We start from the raw sequence: 17,943 nt of genomic DNA on the forward strand, positions 1-17,943 counted from the left end.
TACCTCATAAAGGTAGCAGGAAGGCGCTGGATGCAGGCCGCTACCAACCGGTCATTATGGAAATCATTGGGGGAGGCCTATGTTCAGCAGTGGACGTCTGTGGCTGAAATGATGATGATGATTGATCCACTTAAAAGTTCATACTTATGAAAGTTGGTTTACCATGGCAAAAGAAATAAAAATATGTTTTAAAAGTCAGTCCTTTTAGAGGTACGAGATTCTAAAAAGTGCTCCATGCCAAGCCAGAATGTGGTTAATAAAATACATTTTAAAATGTTTATTAATATATTAGTTTAACCTATGTTGTGGTCATCATTATTAATCTTAATTGACATATCATTATCATACTATGTCATATTGTCCTGAGGATACTATTTTATCCTACTTTTGGTACTTTCTGTTTGTAATGTGTGTTTCTGTTATGCAAATAAACGTTTTATCTATCTATCTATATCATTAACTAAGCTATAATGTTTTGTAGTCATTCTAATTTGTATCTCACAAGTTACTAAGCACATTTCTTCACCTGTCATCTGCTTCTCTCTGGAACCTTCTTCACATCGAACTCCTCCTATGTTCTTCTGATTAATTTTGTTCAATGACAGTTTAACTTTCCTCCGGGACAAACTTGACCTTCACTGGTTAGGTTTTTATTGGCGGTCAAGCTGTTAAGTACTGCTGCTGCTGTGCAGCCAGGATCTGTGGGAATAGTCTCGTAATCACATTTCTTGTCACGCCACGATTTCTACGAGTATTTGAGTCGAAAATAGCATAGGTAATAATTCTTTTACTAATTAAACCCAATAGAAAATACAAATTATTGGGTTTGTAAAGTCCTTTTATTGATATGAAAGGCGTCCTCATGTTTCTATCCTCTCTAGTGTTTACAATGAGTAACAAGCACTTCTGTCCTACTTATAAGTCAATGATATGTTTCAGTTGGTTATCAAAGGCTGTCTTGTATTTACTTAAACGTGTCATAGATTATTGATAATGTACAGGATGTTGGGCTATTCTGTCCAAAAATTTCATTTCATCGATCATCAATTCATTACTCCTAATTTATGCAATCTCAGTCTTTTTCTTGAATAATTTATTCATTCTTGAATAATTAGAGAATCATATGCCATCAAATCATCTCATCATCATCATCATCTCATCCATAGGACGTCCACTGCTGAACATAGGCCTCCCCCAATGCTTTCCATCAAATAAATGTCGCTATTATGAACGGTTGGTTTTACACAGGTGTTTAAAGTCAAAAAATTGCTTTAATTGACAATCATTGCACCTATGTCCCTATTTTATTACAATAACTAATTGATATTTAACACGTTTCAAGAATTAATCATGCATGTAATAACTCCTGAAGTAGGCTCATCTATTAGATAAAGTAATAGATTAGTCTATCACTAGATATGCCTATGGCCTTCGTTTGGAAATCGATAGTTAGTGCTATTGAAAATGAAGAGAAATATCTGGCCGAGCCTTCGTTCGTTTCAGCCAAAAGACGACGAATAAAGAGCCTTATTGAAAAAATATAAATGACATTGATTACTTTAGCCTGTTTAGGAAAATAATTGACTCAAATAGGTATAACAGAAGAGCTTAGTAGAGCTTAATGGGATGTGTAAAAGCACTTGAGCCTCATTGCAAAAAATATACTCAACATCAAATAAACCGCACCTTCCGCGACGCGAACTTTAACGATTTTCTTCTGACACAATCATGGTGCCCCAACAATATTGGTGTCATTTGAAAGCCCAATAAATATCCTTAAAGAAAATCACATTTAATTTCTTAATAAATGATTAACATATACCATAAATGTGACTTGAAAAAATACCTTACTTTGGGCCCTCCTATGGGATCATTTAGACCAATTTTTATGGTTATAAAACCAAATAATTATCTCACGTGTCCTCTTTAACAGATGGATAGCGATTAATCCCAACTTAACAGTTTTATAGCCATAAAAGTTGGCTCTAGCGTAACTACCTATTTTTTGAAGAAGTGATTCTGGATCCTTCTAAAGACACATTTTTGGGGTAAAAACCTTTCCTTTAATGAAATGAAGGTTAGAACTAGCCTTTCAAATGGTGCCAATATTGGTGGGAAGTGGGGAAGCATACGTTTGAAAATGCTTGTCGCGGGAGGTGCGATTTATTTGATGTCGAGTGTATGTGACTTGTCATTCTTTTATGGTGCATATTTTTAAGGTAACTGACATTTAAGTCAAAATATCTATTCTCCACTCCAGAACCTTGCCCCATCGGCCGTAAGTTCTGCGTACTATGTGCCCTGCCCGTTCAGAAACGTGACCTCTCACTATAGGCCTTATACAGAAGCTCAAAGTTACACAGCGTGCTATGGAGAGGGCTATGCTCGGTGTATCTGTACGGGATCGAATCAGAAATGAGGAGATCCGTAAACGAACTAAAGTCGCTGACATAGCCCGACGGATTAGCAAGCTGAAGTGGCAATGGGCAGTGTACATTAGGGTGGAGCGTCATTGTATGGTTAAAAAAAAAAGTTACGTAAACGAACTTGAATACCTGCTAAAAGTTGCATGAGAGCAAGATAATAACAAGGATATTTTTATTTTATTTTTAAAATGTATTTTTTAGCCCTCTACCGTCATTTTAATTTAATTATTTTTTATTGTATGGCAATTTTCTAAAATCTTTGTATTATTAAACAGAACAATTAAAATAGAATTAATTTAAAGGTGTTTTGTAAATAGAAAATAAATATTATGAATAAAAAAGTTTAATTCGAAAAATCACTATTAGAAATAGTTAACTGAAAAAATATATGGAAAAATCACAAAATTTAGATTTTTTTAAATTTTTATTTAGAACATTGCAATTCTATTGGTATTGAAAGATGTCATAATATTGCTCGTTCAATTGTTTCTAAATCCATTTTTTGCTTTAGATACATTCACTATTATACAATTAATTCATATCAATGAAAGGTTAACTTCGGATTTTTGAATGCTCTAATACTCCAGGTACTTTGTTGTCTTTTCTTGCTGCCATTATTTGTCTCAAGCTCTCTGATATATATAATTGTTTTTCATAGTACATCAAAGCTAACAAAAGATGCTTAGGGTGTGCAAAAAAACGTGACTCTTTGAATAGCTCGTTTAATAATTTTCTTAACATTTGATTCCAAAGACAATTAATGTGATCAATTTCAGTCTTGCTTTGCTTGATCTGATCTAAAGCTCCTGTTGATATTTTTCTACAACGTTTGTGATCTAGTGAAAACGCTCTAACTAATAATGTTACTTCTCATCTTTTGGACAATTACAAGTGCTCAAATTACTATTTGGACATTGTCAGAAACCGCCTTAGATTCCTGGGCACAGCAGTAAAGTATCAAAATTAATCTCTTACTTTTTGAATACTTAAATATTAATTAGATTGTAACGGACACTTGAGGATTAAAAAATGAAATAATAAAAGTATTTTATATGTATTCCATAATACCATGACGACATCCGGACATTTTAGGGCGTGGCCTGCTCCATATCCTATGAAGTTCCATAATTTGTGTCGATAAAATCTATGTAAAATCGGCACAAGGCAATGCCGTACTTCATTGTTAGGAATCCATGTAATAGTGATGTTGACTGCGGTCATCATAGACAATAAGATACCGATCTTGTAAATAAAATAAATCGTCCAAATTGCTACAGTATGACTAGATTTTAATTAAAAGTTAAAAATATATTGCACGATACTACAAGAAGCTATCTAATGTGTCCAACTGGTCGAAGGTCATGAATAAAATAAAAAGAATTGTGATCATAACACTGATATAGACAATGACAACAATATGGGATCATCTTTAATATATCTGTTACAGTTTCAAAATTCGATGAAAAATCCAATGCCGCTTAAAGTGAGAGAAATGTCTAAAGTTCTAATAGAATTGAAAGTTTTATTCGCTCAAAATGCTTATAACAATAATTGGTAATACATTTCAAATATTAAGTACCTTTATAATGTATCGATAGAACCAAAATGATATCCTCTCAGCTTGGAAAGGGAAAACCCAGGATTGGGGGAGCGCTCCAGGCAATTTTTAGAACATTTCATAGGTGGTAGTAAATAATATTTATTTTATTATTAAAATTGAATATTTTGATATTGATAAAATTGAATATATCTTTCGATTCAAATACCGAATATTTTTCAATCGATAATAATTATCGAGAATTGCTAATAATATTCAATTAAAAGTTGTTCAATCCCTAGTCATGCATAGACTAAGACGGTAACCATGGAGATAGTTAGTTTGGTAAGTCACGTGTTAAATGTCAAGAGTGGAAAGTAAACATAGGATTCATGTTATTTATTTACGTGCAAAATGTAAGTAAGTAAATCATAAAAGTGGAACGCCGAGCTATTTCCAAAACCCGTCCAATATTATAATACAATTTGGCTGCGACAACTACAATACAGAACATCTCCCAAATCGATGTGCATAAAATAATATAATACAATACTAGTAAGTAAGAGGTTATGATAACAATATTGCTATCAATAAGTTTATAGAATTGGTCCGCCAGGAATAATTGTTCTTACATAAAGATTTGTGTCATTTAGAACCTAGAAAGTATTATTTCGGCACTGTTGATCTAACGGCGAACAATGTATGGAGAACGAACATTGTCCTTTATAAGAAAACTATCTAATAGTTCTTGTATGCATTTTTTCCATTGCTGTAGTTTAGCGTTGAAGTTATCTGATTGTTTTGGTTATGGAAAGCGAATGAAATGTGAATACTTATTAGAACAACACTAACAATTGTTTTATTCGTTGTATCGTAACAACAGGCTAAGAAGTTTACCTCTTAGTTTCGACTAAAATTTGAGAAATACAACGGGCTGTTTACCTTTTTTTATTTTATTTCCGATTAGCGACCCGCCCTTGCTTCGCATAGGTACAATGTCATGCATTATACTTAAAAACCTTACTCTTGAATCACTCTATCTAATTTAAAAAAAACAGGTGTCAGTTGTAACACTGATTAAGGTACAAAACAAATAAGGAGATCCTAAAATAGGTCACTACGAGTGCTTAATTTCGATTTTATTTTGACTTTGGAACAATAAAATTAGACAACGCAATTACGAACTATCTACTTGATTAATATCAGTTAACTAAAGATAAAGACATAAAACAAAGATAGAAAGAAGAAAATAGGTAACTGGACTAATTCTGATGTTAACGGTTCAAGTGGCAAAGTTACGCGCTGACTGTGAGTTTAGCTTATAATCGGCGCTTTTAATAATGTATTGTTTTAAGTTTATGACAAGCTTATAATGTTATACAATTATTTTTTACGATGTATATTATATTTAAAGTTACAAAAATATATTATTTATCAAATAAAAACTATTGTAAGGTAATTTATGATTTTTGCAATAAAGCCCTATTTTTTTCATTTTTATGAAATATTCAAAAGCCAGTAGAGGGCTAAAAAATGGTCTCAATATTTTTTTATTTATTTTTCTCGTAACGGTGGCAACAAGATGCAACTTTTAAGAGGTATTCACAAACGCAAATGTAAAAAAAAAAATTGTCGCTCCACCCTAGTGTACATCCTCCATATGACTCTGGTAAATTAGAGAGTTGTGCTCCTGCAGTGGAGTCTAAATGACCTAATGATGATGATGATTTAGAAGACATTGTAGGTATATCACATCGACCTTATGACATCATGAGTTGTTTCGAGAAGAAAGTTAATATACCATCAAATTACGTCAATGCTTGTACTATGAAAAACAGAACAATTAGTAAGAAATGTCATGCTTCAAATGGATTAATAAGACTTCGAAACAATGTCTGTAGAAAATTAGTATAATCTTTATTATACATGCCTTATTCTGATTGAGCTTTTAATACAAGGCAGTAAAGCTGAAAATGGTTTATCTTATCCTTTTTATCTTAATCATAGGGCATATTATGCGCTGGATTATCACGTGTTTTATGAATGACAATACAGGATGTTCATCTAAATATATAAAAGAAGAAACTGAATGACTGACATATCAACGCACAGCCTATAAACGGCTAAACGTAGGCACTTGAAATTTGGAAGGGACGTAGCTTAGGTACCGTAGAGGTGCACTACGAAAGGAATTCCCGAAATTGCCACGGGAATGGGAATTAGCGGGAAAATCCTTTTATATGAAAAATCTAAACCGCTTAAGTTAGACGCTTGAAATTTTGCATGCAGGTACCTTAGTAAACTTAAAGCTTAGTTACAACAGGATATTGCAAAATTACCACGGGAACGGGAGTTAGCGGGAAAAAACATTTGTATGAAAAAATCGAAACCGCGTAAGATAGATGAAGGGGGTAAAATGGGATCCACGCGTACGAAGTCGCGGGCGGCCGCTAGTCTTCTTATAATTAGACTAGCTAAACTTTATGACGAGGAGATAAGGTTCAAAATATTATGTTAATTACTAAATACTTTGTTTATCAATACAATGTTGTAATTAACAGTGTTTGCATTAGAAAGGAAAGCATTTACAACTTTTAATCGGTACCTACTCAGAACTGACGGTCGATGGGGCAGCAAGGTTCAGGAGTGGAGGCCACGTACGTGCGTACGTACCGAAAGCGCAGCGTAGGAAGTCCATTCATAAGGTGGACCGACGACCTCATAAAGGTAGCAGGAAGGCGCTGGATGCAGGCCGCTACCAACCGACTTTTGTGGAAATCATTGGGGGAGGCTTATATTCAGCAGTGGACGTCCTACGGCTGAAATGATGATGATGATGAATCGGTATTGCTTAGGTACGTTGTTTAGTCGAATCGCGGGCAAAACCGCAGGCAGAAGCTAGCTTATAATATTTCTAGTTCTTTACATTTCTGCTATGACTAATGTAATATTTCTATTGTACTGCTGACCATGTAAATGCTCATTATACTTTGAATAATTGCGATTGTTAGCACGTGGCGTTCTAATAGGTATTTGTCATAGTGATCTTAGGATCTCATATTCTACTAGCGGCCGCCCGCGACTTCGAACGCATGGATCCCGTTTTACCCCCTTTGGGGTGGAGTTTCGTAAAATCCTTTCTTAGCGGATGCCTACGTCATAACATCTACCTGCATGCCAAATTTCAGCCCGATCTGTCCAGTGGTTTGGGCTGTGCGTTGATAGATCACAATGTCAGCCAGTCAGTTAGTCAGTCGCCTTTGAGTTATACGAATATATTTAGATAGCTCTAGCCCTTAACTCAGTCAATGCCTGAGGTATGGGAGCGGCACGGGAGGGTGTTGTGACGTCAAACGTCAGGGAGGCTTCTTTTTTTTTTTTTTTTTTAAATGGCAACCAAACCTCTCTGGGAGGTTTATTTCTGCCAATGTCGAGTGAAAATTGACATAGTTATCAATAGAACGTGGGTGTTTTAGTTCTATTGATTTTTCATGGATTCCGTGGAGTTAAGTATGCCCGTAAGCAGGTTTCAAGACGCCACCGGGTCCAAAGCGGGTTGTTCATACGACAACCCACTTGACACTCGATGCGCGCTCAAATTCGAAGTATTTTAATGTTTTTTTATAATTTATCACTTCACTGCACTTTAGAACACAAAATAACACCAAATTTGTACACTAAAGTCCATTAAATAATAAATTGAAACCATTAAAACAGATCGACCATGCTTCCCGTTCCACTTCCCTCCACGGAATCCAGGGAGGTTTCAAATTTGCTTTCAGATTTGTATGCTCTGTCACGTCATAATATTATTATGTCAATGACACCTCTCATGCCGCAGATTATTAGGGTATTTGACACCACCAACCTTTTAAAACTGTCAAAACGATACTCTCCCATAGATTTTGTATGGCAATACTAGCCAGTGACGTCACTATTTTGTCAACTCAATTAAAATACTTTTTTTCAATTACAATGCAACCAAAAATCCTAATTTATATGTAATTTAAAATTAATTAAGTTTTTAAGGCCAGAATGAAGAGTTTTTTAAGTTGTGCTTTAGAATTATTTGGGAATGCTGTCAAATACCTAATTGGATTAAATAGTGATCTATTAATTATTCTTACAACTATGTTACATTTGTTGTTGTGTTTTGTGATGACTGCCATTGATTAGTTGACATTACAATGATTATTTTGAGGTCAATGGTAATCGGTTTTTTATCGTCTGTATGGTATCTTTTCTCAATTAGTTCAAAAACTGATATGGATATAAATTATTCTGTTAAATAAATGAATGATTTATATAGATTTATCTTGTACACATATCCTTGGATGACGGACATCACACAAAAATAACAATACTTTTTTATTGTTTAGACTTCGGGAGTTTTTTGGAACGTAATTTATTGATTTATTTAATTAATTTATATGTATTCGTCACTAAAATGTATAATGTTTATGGGCCTATTTCACGACTTCTTGGATAAAGTACCTGCAATAGTCTATCTGTCAGATAAATAAAAAAAAAATAGAAAAATAGATGTGGCAGATAAAATCACTTTCTTTCGTTAAATATAGAAATAGGTAATTATAACGCTATTTAACGGAAGAAAGTAAAAAGATATAGAAAAAAATATGTTAGATCAAAATTATCGATCAACAGGTGAAACTGACCCTGAAAATGCTTTATTTTTGAAACATTTTTACATGTTCCATTAGTATTTTCACGAAAGCGATAGGGAATTTTCACCCTGTATCAGCATGTCAGGATGGCCGAGCGGTCTAAGGCGCTGCGTTCAGGTCGCAGTCCACTTCTGTGGGCGTGGGTTCGAATCCCACTTCTGACAAATACTTTTTGAGTCGAAATCAAAATTAAGTATCACTAATTATTTGATAAGTAGGGTAAACCAAAATATTTTTTTTTTCATGTTAATTATACAGTTGTTTTAGGCTGGGTTGCATCTTAATTTAACTTTGACAAACGTCAAAAATCTGTCAAACTCCATACATAAAGCACTGGTAAACGTCAATGTTACCGTTTAAAGTTAGGTGGTGCAACTCAGCCTTATGCCCGTTTTCACCATCAATCCCTAATTTTTAAATGACACTTATGAAAACAAAATTCATATAATGTGTCCCTTAAAAATTGGGGTTTGATGGTGAAAACGGGCATTAATGTTACTATACATTAGTTAAAGAGCTTGTAGCTAAAAATGTATAGCTGTATCTAATACAGCCAAAACATAAATTACATGACCGTTGTTTGTTTATTTTTATCAAAAGTAAATTATAACAAAAAGTTTTTAATTTAAAAATATTACGAAAACACATAGTTCCTAGTTATTAAAATACTGGCTGATAAGAAACAATACGGGAAAAAGAAAAATAAAACTGAAAAACAAATGACATTTATCACCAAATTCAAACATTTGACAAACGTGTTTAAAAAAAACGCATTTTGTTTCTTTATTGTTACAAAACAAAATCATATGAAATTATTTAACGTGTGACTGTCAAACTTTTCTAAATTCTCACAGTATGAATGTAACAATTTAATGACTAATTGAATTAACTTAGGTAATTACCAAACGGGAGATATTTATTAATCTGTATTAATTACATCGAATCAATAGTTATTGTCTCTTAACAAACAGTACGTACATTAATTTATTGTCAGTCATAATAATTAAGATAATGAACAAATTAACTGTTTTTGTTTACAGACAGCAGTATGTGTTGAAGCGTACAATGTGACATTACTCCTGTAATGTGACTGCCATCATGGATCCGCAGGAGTTGGTGCCTTTAGAAGGCAGGTATTTATGCTATTTTATTGTTTAATGACACATTAAGCTATTGAAGTGTTATTTAAGTAGTTGTAGAAGGAGTGATATTGCTACAAGAATGTAGGTAGAACTTTTAAATGTTAAAAGTTGTTTAATACTTAATTGTCTCTCTCTCTCTCAACTCGACAACAAAAGGTATATTATGTAGATTTTTCGAGCGTTAATGTTCATAATTTGACATCACAATCAATTAACATCTTGTACAGGGTGGCCCAGAAGAAAGTTCACTTTTGAAAATGTAAGGAAACGAAAACTGTAAATTTTTGTAAAACTTTAACCATTGTAATTTAAAGGAAATTTCATGCAATTTATTTTTAAATTTACTTTCTTTTTTAAATTTCATCGTACATGTGATGCCCTTGACGTTTACAACATTCAGTCAACATACATAAAAATTATGGAAAACTTTCGTAAAAGTTACCTTGAAATGGATTCAGGATGGATGAATGCTGCAGAGTTTTTGGATTTTTAGAGTATACTCTGCTCATAATGTAACCTCACAAAAAGAAGTCTGCTGGAATGAGATTAGGGCTTCTTAGTGGCAACTAAATTTCACCCCTGCTTAATTGGTTTGTTGAATCGAAAGGATGATAAATTTTTGAGAGCGCTATACTGGCATACTGAAAAGCTTTTTGATTTCAAAGTGGCAAGATTCGCAAGGCTATGACAGGAGCACTTGGTTTCATCAAGATTGGGCTACGTGTCACACTTCAAATGAGAGCATTTAGATGGTAAGAGACATGTTCCCACAAAAAAAAATTTTTAGGCAGGGGTGACATCTCCTGGCCACCAGGAAGCCCTGATCTCACTCCAGAAAACTCCTTTTTGTGGTGTTACCTTAAGAATAGAGTATACTTTTATAATCCAACAACCATGCAGCAACTGAAGCTGAAGATTCGGCAAAAAATGGAAAATAGGTTTCGAGGGAATTCTAACGAACGCATTTCAAGATTTTGATGTATGTTGATCGAATGTTGTAAGCGTCAAGGAAATCTCCTGGACGAAGTAATTTAATAAAGGTAAATTTAAAAATAAATTTCATTTAATTTTCTTTGAATTGTAATCAATAAAGTTCTACAAAATTACACAGAATTTTTTTCCTTGAATTTTCAAAAGTGAATTTCTTTCTGGGCCACCCTGTACTTTGAACTGTAAAATGTGTTTAAGCACTACTTAAATCCAATTGTAATTTTTTAGGTAAAGAGGTTCTGTAAAGTACTTTTGAATATGATTCTGAACATTCGCGTTCCATTTCAACTAAAATACAGAAACACAGAGACCTTATTTTATTAGGTACTATTTGATGTTAAAGCTGCTAAAAATTGAATTAGGTATCAGCAAACGATTGGAGAGTGTGGAATTAGTGGTTCCCGGTGTTTAAGTCCTAAATTGCTAGGTTTCAAGTATTTGAGTAAGCCTGCAGGGATGGGAACATGAGTAACCCTACTTTTGAGTTAAAACTTAGGTTCACAACCCTAATAATCATCACTGTAGTGCAGTACAGTGTAGTGTAGTGCAGTGTAGTGCAGTGCAGTGCAGTGCAGTGTAGTGTAGATAGGTTCTATAACCCGATTGAGCTAACTGCGAACCTTGCTGGAATGCAACTCACCGGGTTGTACATTAACTTTGCACTTATGTTTCAGCAAGCAACGCTCCCCGCCGCCGTGTCACCCGCCAATGCACGCACCTCGCCTCCCGCGCTTGCTACCAAGGGCCCCTGAGGATATGCCGGCTGTTAGCTCTCCTCATACTGCTACCAAGCGTGTTCATCTTCGTACCTTTATACATGAGGTAATTGGAGGAATATTCTAGAGAAGCTAGAGGCTGTTCTAAGTCCGCCTGGCTAGCTACCAGCATCTGACCTAAATCTGTCACCATAACAACAATGTTAACAGCACTGTTGTGTTCTGGAATTTATAGGTAAGATAGCCAGTTCCACTATGGTTGAGGGTTTCGGGTGAAGCTCGCTACTACCTTCGGCCTGATCATCACTTACCATCAGGTGAAATACAGGGGAAGAGCTTGGTCGTTGTGGGTTAAAAAAAAATAGGCCGTCCACGAAAAAGGTGGCAGGAAGGCGCTGGATAAAGGCCGATCTGGAAATCATTGGGGGAGGTCTATGTTTAGCCACTGTGGCTGAATTGATGATGCTATCAGTCAGAAAAATCTCCTAGGCATACTATCAAGGCCCCCTGAGGATATGCCGGCTGTTAGCTCTCCTCATACTGCTGCCAAGCGTGTTCATCTTCGTGCCTTTATACATGAGGTAAGAAGCTAGAGTAGGATGTCCACCCACAAGGTGGACAGATGACCTCATATAGTGAAGCAGGAAGGCGCTGGACGCAGGCCGCTACCAACCGGGCAACATGGAAAGCATTGGGGGAAGCCTAATTTGTTCAGTAGTGGACATCCTAAATGAAGATGATGATGACGCTAGGGTTTGAAGTCTCCCACGCTTGCTTCCAAGGCCCTCTGAGGATATGCCGGTTGCTACTGCTCCTCATACTGCTGCCAAGCGTGTTCATCTTCGTGCCTTTATACATGAGGTAAGAAGCTAGAGTAGGATGGCCACTCACAAGGTGGATGACTCCACTGATGATGTCAGTCATGAGCAGTCTGCCCATCATATCTTGTGGGAGTGTGATCTTTGGAAACATGAACGTGATATAATGCTTAATTCAATACAACATACATCTGTTTCCGCAATTTATTACACCGATCTTGTCGCGACAAGGAAAAATTTCCGTGCTTTTAAGAGCGTTTACGCCGTTTGGCGCAAAAACAGTACTTTTTCAACTCGTTACAATCATTAACCAGTAATATTACAAATATGTTATAGGCATAAATAGTTAGGCAATTTCGTCGTCTAAATAGTTAATTGAGAAAATATTGCGATTAGTTTAGTATTTAAGAATTCTATCAAGATAAGTGCACACAGGTTTTGTAAATTTCCACTTTAGCGTCAGTTTACAAGCTGATTTTTTTATAAAAATACTGTGAAAACGATTTAACAAACATTTATATCCTATAGCATAGATCCTTGGGCAAATAGTTATCTGAGAAAATTTTTAGATTTGAGCATTTTACAATAAGAAATCACAAATTAAAAGAACGTGAAATACCCAAAAATCAAAGTGATTTTTTCACCATTATTCTTCCTTTATTCAACACAAAAATAGCTTAATATAATAGAAGACTATCTTATCTCAAATATTTACTTTGAAATTTAAAATAATTCATTGTAATTATTTTTCTATGAGTATTTCAAAAGTACTATAAAACGCCGCGCAAGAATCGTTCAAATTCAGTCCGCCTCGAGGCGTTCCAGAGTGAGGTCACGTCGCTCAGTGCTCTGCTGACATGTGTCACGCGTACGTTGATATTTGACATGTAGCTGGACTTTTATAGTGTATCTGCAAAATCTTGGTGGTAGATTTTGCGATCACGTGGTGGTAGATTTTGGGACAACAAATTCTATTTCAGACGTAATGAGAAATAGAAGTAAGTTATTTTTAGCGATGAAACGAAAACGAATGACGAAAATTTTGAACAGCGAGAACTAAAGTATGTATACTAATATTATAAAGAGGATAATACTGATAATTTATTTTCCATAAATAGGTGGTTACAGAATAGTTAATAGGAATGCTCCGCCAGCAGGGTCCGACCCAGTTGTAGGGGGAACACCTATTCCAGTCGGAAAATCTTTGCGTTACCTCGGGTTGTAGTTAGTTGGACAGTGGTCATTTGACGGCCACTTGAAGCTTCTCACCCCTAAGCTTTTGGCTACCGCCGACGTACTAAGTCAGTTGATGCCTAATTTCGGAAGCCCGGCCGTACCGAGTCGCCGGATACTTTTGCGTCGTGCATTCTATGGCCCTATGGGGCCCGAGTATGACACAGAACTGTGTCGTCGCGGAGTATCCTACTGCTGTAGTTCGTGGAAACCGCATAGTACCTATTCGCAGACCGTCTATTTCCGGTTGTGGACACTATGACTATGTCTCACTGAGGATAAATGGGAAAAATAATCCCGATTGTCACCATTGGTGACGTTGTAACACATATTTAAAATAACAATAATAATATTTGTATTGATCTGGTGTTACTTGACTTTGTGACATTTGGGATGTATTTGTAGCGTAAGAATTATAAAATTATTTGAGTTTATTAGTAAACATTCTCTCAGTTATTGTATGCGAGACAACTATAATTGGTTTAAAGCTTTATATTCAGACAGTTAATAAGTTACTTAACACTGTTTGTTTTCCGAATGAAGTAAAGTAAAATGAAATAAAAAAATAAAGTATTTTTTCATTTGTCATCCGTGGTGAGAAAGCCTGTAGCTACAACTGGGAAAGTATGTGTTATACGTCGCCACTGGTGACAATCCATATTATTTATCCCATTTATCCTCAGTGGCGACAACCGAGAATAGACGCCAGTTGCGAAGTGACCAGAGGTCCCAAGGGAAAATGTACGTGTACGTGCACCACGAGAGGTGGAAACCAAAAGGTAGAAGCTTGAGGATCTAGGCCCTAGAGTGTTGAAAGGTACGCCTGGCCGTCAGCCAAATTTTACGTCGCACCATAGAGGCAGTTCTGCCTGTATTAAAGGAGTGGGTGCGACGGCATGATCGCCTCACACATAGAGCGACCCAGGTTCTACCGGGCCATGGATGCTTCGGGCCATTCCTCCACCGTATAGGACGAGAGCCTGTAGATGGTTGTCAGCCAACACTGCAGTCTTGGCACGTGAGTCACCGCAGCAGACTGACACGCTCCAACAGTGCCCAGACTAAGCGAACGAGCGGCGGTTGGAAATGACCTCTCCCTACCAATCGGGAAGAGGCGTGAGATAGATAGATAAATTGTTTATTTGTTGTAACACACTTTTTTTAATGCTTTTAACACACACATTATGTACAGTTGCTATTGAAATTCAATTCAATATCGAAATAAAGTTAGTTAGTCAAGAAACACACTAGGTGACACCACTGGTATTTTGTTACACAGGTTAGTAATAATTTCAACAGTTGCAACATAACAAAAGTGACAAAACAACATAAGATAAAGATGACTAGCGTTTCAAATAGTTCCCTGCGTCAGAGTGGTGTGTGCCGCAGCGATGCAAAAAGCAAAGAGCTCAGTATAAACACTACCCTCAAAAGGGCAGAACACTGATTTTCAGCTTTTGCTAGAGAACGCATGAAGCGTACAGGTACGGAATGAACCCGCTCGCTTTCGGAAACAATATCTACATTAGTATAAAATATATTCTTATGAGACAAATAATCTGATGGTATAGTGTGCTTACTACTTTCTGTGAAAGTGTTCTTTCACAGAAAGAAGCAGTGGAAAGGGGGAGCGAGAGGCCTCAGCCGACACTCCGGTTATCCGCCGCCGACACCCTGGGCGCAAGAGGACAGCTTATGGTCTCCAACTGTCCCTTCCTAACAGGCCTCGGTCGCTAGACATGGAGGTGTCTGGTGGCGGCTAAGGACGAATGCTACAGGCAACAGCCAATGGCGATGTCCCGCGATCCCTCATATCACTCATATGGATCATGGCAGAAACAGTCAGGTTTTTAGTGGGTGTAGGGGCTACCCACCTTCTGGTAGGAAGAAATGTTATGCATTTTCCGGATAAAAAAAGAATAGTAAACAGGAAAAGTTTGTTTTGAATAGAACCGATTTGAAAAAATCTCTCACCATTAAAATTCAAATTTTTATATAAAATATATTGTATAAAATATTCTCAAAATAGTAAAAAACCTTTGATAATTTACTATTTGATAAAGAATTTACGTATTTATTATTGATTAGGACTAATGTATACCATTATTTATAATTATGGAGTCGGTGTTGGAAGATTTGAAGATTTTATAGTTTCATTGAGCTGTCACTTGACAGCCTGGCACACTTTTACGATGGTGGATCAAAGTATTTTGGTTTGACTATAGAGCGTGAGAACACGCACACAGTCATAATTATTTTAGTGTGAATAAAACTAGCATCGAAATTACCTAAACTTGACATGCCACGCTAGACGTAAACGCTCTTAAGCGATTTTGTGAAAAATATTATTGGCAGGTAGTTGCTAATTGCTCATAAGATAGGCCCCCTTAATTTAATTTATTGTCCGTGGTGCATAATCTTTTTCTTAAAGGTTTTAAACCTTTGTTTGTCACCTGTCATCCGCTTTGCAATGGAGGGAAGTCGAACCTTAATTTCGAACTCCTCCTATGTTCTTCTGATTAATTTCGTTGCGGGTCCAATGACAGTTTAACTTTCCCCCGGGACAAACTTGACCTTCATTGGTTGGGTTTTTGTGGCGGTCAAGCTGTAGATCCTGGCTACACAGGAGTTGCAGTGGTAGGAACGAGAGGTGGGAATAGTCCCGTCACAAGGTGGACAGATGACCTCATATAGCGAAGCAGGAAGGCGCTGGACGCAGGCCGCTACCAAACGGGCAACATGGAAAGCATTGGGGGAAGCCTAATATGTTCAGCAGTGGACATAAATGAAGATGATGATGACGCTAGGGTTTGAAGTCTCCCACGCTTGCTACCAAGGGCCCCTGAGGATATGCCGGTTGCTACTGCTCCTCATATTGCTGCCAAGCGTGTTCATCTTCGTACCTATGTACATGAGGTAAGTGGATTAGCGAAGCTGAAGTGGCAATGGGCAGAGTACATAGTACGCAGAACTGACGGCCTATGGGGCAGCAAGGTTCTGGAATGGAGGCCGCGTACCGGAAAACGCAGCGTAGGACGTCGACTCACGAGGTGGACCGATGACATCATAAAGGTAGCAGGAAGGCGCTGGACGCAGGCCGCTACCAAACGGGCAACATGGAAAGCATTAGGGGAAGCCTATGTTCAGCAGTGGACATCCTAAATGAAGATGATGATGACGCTAGGGTTTGAAATCTCCCACGGTTGCTACCAAGGGCCCCTGAGGATATGCCGGCTGTTAGCTCTCCTCATACTGCTGCCAAGCGTGTTCATCTTCGTACCTCTGTACATGAGGTAAGTGGATTAGCGAAGCTGAAGTGGCAATGGGCAGGGCACACAGTACGCAGAACTGACGGCCGATGGGGCAGCAAGGTTCTGGAGTGGAGGCCGCGTACCAGAAAACGCAGCGTGGGACGTCGACTCACGAGGTGGACCGACGACATCATAAAGGTAGCAGGAAGGCGCTGGATGCAGGCCGCTACCAACCGGGCAACATGGAAAGCATTGGGGGAAGCCTATGTTCAGCAGTGGACATCCTAAATGAAGATGATGATGACGCTTGGGTTTGAAATCTCCCACGGTTGCTACCAAGGGCCCCTGAGGATATGCCGGCTGTTAGCTCTCCTCATACTGCTGCCAAGCGTGTTCATCTTCGTGCCTCTGTACATGAGGTAAGTGGATCAGCAAGCTGAAGTGGCAATGGGCAGAGTACATAGTACGCAGAACTGACGGCCTATGGGGCAGCAAGGTTCTGGAATGGAGGCCGCGTACCGGAAAACGCAGCGTAGGACGTCGACTCACGAGGTGGACCGATGACATCATAAAGGTAGCAGGAAGGCGCTGGACGCAGGCCGCTACCAAACGGGCAACATGGAAAGCATTAGGGGAAGCCTATGTTCAGCAGTGGACATCCTAAATGAAGATGATGATGACGCTAGGGTTTGAAATCTCCCACGGTTGCTACCAAGGGCCCCTGAGGATATGCCGGCTGTTAGCTCTCCTCATACTGCTGCCAAGCGTGTTCATCTTCGTACCTCTGTACATGAGGTAAGTGGATTAGCGAAGCTGAAGTGGCAATGGGCAGGGCACACAGTACGCAGAACTGACGGCCGATGGGGCAGCAAGGTTCTGGAGTGGAGGCCGCGTACCAGAAAACGCAGCGTGGGACGTCGACTCACGAGGTGGACCGACGACATCATAAAGGTAGCAGGAAGGCGCTGGATGCAGGCCGCTACCAACCGGGCAACATGGAAAGCATTGGGGGAAGCCTATGTTCAGCAGTGGACATCCTAAATGAAGATGATGATGACGCTAGGGTTTGAAGTCTCCCACGCTTGCTACCAAGGGCCCCTGAGGATATGCCGGTTGTTAGCTCTCCTCATACTGCTGCCCAGCGT

At 37.8% G+C, this 17,943-nt stretch overlaps 1 protein-coding gene and 1 non-coding gene across 2 annotated transcripts in view; both read left to right on the forward strand.

Annotated features, from left to right (window-relative positions):
- Positions 1-17,943, forward strand: part of LOC135083494 (juvenile hormone epoxide hydrolase-like) — a 118,369-nt gene that overhangs the window by 46,756 nt on the left and 53,670 nt on the right. The window lies entirely within an intron of this gene.
- On the forward strand, positions 8,729-8,812 carry Trnal-cag (transfer RNA leucine (anticodon CAG)). The gene has a single exon. It is a non-coding gene; the product is annotated as a tRNA-Leu (tRNA).

Source organism: Ostrinia nubilalis, chromosome 23 (genome assembly GCF_963855985.1).
Source record: "Ostrinia nubilalis chromosome 23, ilOstNubi1.1, whole genome shotgun sequence".
Lineage (NCBI taxonomy): Eukaryota > Metazoa > Arthropoda > Insecta > Lepidoptera > Crambidae > Ostrinia > Ostrinia nubilalis.